This window comes from Equus asinus, unplaced genomic scaffold (assembly GCF_041296235.1).
Source record: "Equus asinus isolate D_3611 breed Donkey unplaced genomic scaffold, EquAss-T2T_v2 contig_554, whole genome shotgun sequence".
Classification (NCBI taxonomy): Eukaryota; Metazoa; Chordata; class Mammalia; order Perissodactyla; family Equidae; genus Equus; species Equus asinus.
This window is the reverse complement of record NW_027225243.1, coordinates 1-2,500: the sequence shown is the minus strand read 5'-3', so window position 1 is coordinate 2,500 and position 2,500 is coordinate 1. Positions and strand designations below refer to the sequence as shown.

General features: G+C 80.2%; 1 non-coding gene across 1 annotated transcript; it reads left to right on the top strand.

Moving 5' to 3' along the window:
- Positions 1-1,006: 1,006 nt before the first annotated feature.
- Positions 1,007-1,160, top strand: LOC139044057 (5.8S ribosomal RNA). Its single transcript, XR_011501118.1, has one exon. It is a non-coding gene; the product is annotated as a 5.8S ribosomal RNA (ribosomal RNA).
- Positions 1,161-2,500: the final 1,340 nt, after the last annotated feature.

Sequence of the window (2,500 nt, the reverse complement as noted above, 5' to 3'; positions counted from 1 at the left end):
AGGTCCCCCGGGGGCCTCGGAGCCTCGGCTCACGCGGGGTGCCCGCCGCCCGCCGCCTCCCGTCGCCCGCCCTGGGCCGTTCCCCGGCCGTCGGCGTCGTCGTCCGTCCGACGGTGCCTCCGCGTCTCCGCCCGCCCTCGGCGCCCCGGGCGCCCGCGTCCGGCCGGCCACGTCCGCCCACCACCCCCGCCCTGTCCGCTCGCTCCCCGCTTCCCCGCCGCAGCCCCTCGCCCTCCGTGGCGAGGGGCCTGGGACGCGGGTGCGGGGAGGGTCCCCGGGGGAAAGTCGGGTCGGGTCTGGTGGCGTGCGTCGGACGCGAGGGGGGCACGCCCGGCGTCGAGGGGGGCCGCGGGCGCGGTGGGCTCGTCGGTCGGCGGCGCCCGGCGGTGTGGGGTTCGGTCACGGGCGGGCAGCGCCGAGGCCTGCGTCCGTCCCCGGGTGGCCGCGGGCGGCGCGGGCGGCGTCGAGGCGGTGGCCGCGCGGCACTACCCGCTCCGCCTCGTCAGTTGCTTTGGCTTCCCCCCATCCAGGGTACCTAGCGCGTCCCGGCGCGGAGGTTTAAAGACCCCTGGGGGGCCTCGCCCGTCCGCCTTGGGTCGGGGCGGTCGGGCCCGCGGGGAGTCGGGAGGCCTGGCCCTTCTCCCCCAGACTCCGCCTCGCCGGCCGGGGCGCCGCGCCGCGCCGTGCCGCGCCGCGCCGCCGTCGCGGCGGCCGTCGGGAGGGGGCGTCCCCGGCGGCCGTCGTGTCGTCGCGTGCGCGCGCGGGCGTGTGCGCGCCCCCCGCGTCCTCGGGCGAGGCGGGAGCCCCCGGGCGCCTGTGGGGTGTCCGAGCACGGCCCCGCGGGGCCCCGTGCCGGACGCCCCGGTCGTCCAAACCTTCCGGCCTCACGGAGTCTGGTCTCGTTGTGCCTTTCTGGCCGGCCGGAGGCACCCTCCGGGGATGTGCCGTGCCAGGGGCGGGCTCTTCCCCCGCCCTGCGGGGGGGACCCCGCCGTTCAAACTCGTACGACTCTTAGCGGTGGATCACTCGGCTCGTGCGTCGATGAAGAACGCAGCTAGCTGCGAGAATTAATGTGAATTGCAGGACACATTGATCATCGACACTTCGAACGCACTTGCGGCCCCGGGTTCCTCCCGGGGCTACGCCCTGTCTGAGCGTCGCTTGACGATCAATCGCCCCCGGGGTGGGTGTCGCCTGCCCCGGGGTGCGCGGCTGGGGGTCTCTCGCAGGGCCCCGCCCCGGGCCCTCCGTCCCCCCTAAGTGCAGACGCGGTGCCCCTCCTCCGCCCCGCGCGCCCGCCCCCTCCTCCCACGCGCCCCGGCGCCCGGTCGTCGGAGGCGCGTGGGGGTCGGCGGCGGCGGCGCCGCGCGGGGTCCCGGGGTGGGGGCCGCCGCCCGCGAGTCGAGGGAGAGACAGACGCGAGAGCTCGCGCCGAGGTGCCCGTGGCCGCCACGGTGCCTTCGGGGGCTCCCTCGCGCCGCACGCGGCCTCGGGGTGGCCGGGGCGGGGACGAGACGGGTCCCGCGGCGCGCGGTCGGGGCCGCCGGGTTCGGGGGGCCCGCGTCCGGGCCGCCTGTCCGGTCGCCGCTCGCCCCCGTCGGCGGTCCGTCCCGGTGCGTCCGGCCGGCCCCCTCGCCGGTCCCCGGCGCGCCCGGGTCCCGGACCGTGACCCCTCCCCGGCCTCGCCCCGTCGGGGTGGCTCGCGCCGAGGCCGAGTCGCGTGCGCGGGGCCGCGCCCCGGGGGACGCGTGCCCCGGCGGTGACCCGCGGGACGCCGCGGCGTCGTCCGCCGCCGCGCGCCCTCCCCTGGGTCGCGGCCGCGCCGCGCCGTGTGCCCCGAGCCCCCGGGCGGGCGGGCGCCGCGTCCGCCGCCCGACGGGCCGTGGCGGCTCGCGGCGGAGGGGCGGGTGTCGGGAGGCGGTGGGACGCGCGCGGGTAAGGTCGGCGGTCGGGGGCGACCGCCGGCCCCCGCCGCGCCCGCCGCCGCCCCTCCGCCCTCTCCTCCCCCGCGTCGCCGCGACGCGTCCGCCGTGCGCGTGGCGGCGTCCCGCTTCCGCCCCCCCTCCTCCCCGGCGGGGCCCCTCGCCCGTGCCGCCGGCTCGTGCCCCCGTCCGCCCGCCCGCGTCTCTCCGCCCGCCCGCCCGCTCGCCCGCCCGCCCGCCCTCCTTCGGGGGTCGGTCGTGGCGGGGGGGGCGGGGCGGGGCGGAAGGCCGGGCGGACGTCGGCCGTGGCCTCGCGCGCCCGGGGTCCTCCTCCGCGGCGCTCGTCTCTCCGTCGCTCCCCCGCCTCGCTCGCGGGCTTCCCGCGCGCGCGGCGGCAGGCCGCCGCCGCCGCCGCCGCCGCGCCCTCCGAGACGCGACCTCAGATCAGACGTGGCGACCCGCTGAATTTAAGCATATTAGTCAGCGGAGGAAAAGAAACTAACCAGGATTCCCTCAGTAACGGCGAGTGAACAGGGAAGAGCCCAGAAAAAAAACCCCGCCCCGCGGTGGGGCGCGGG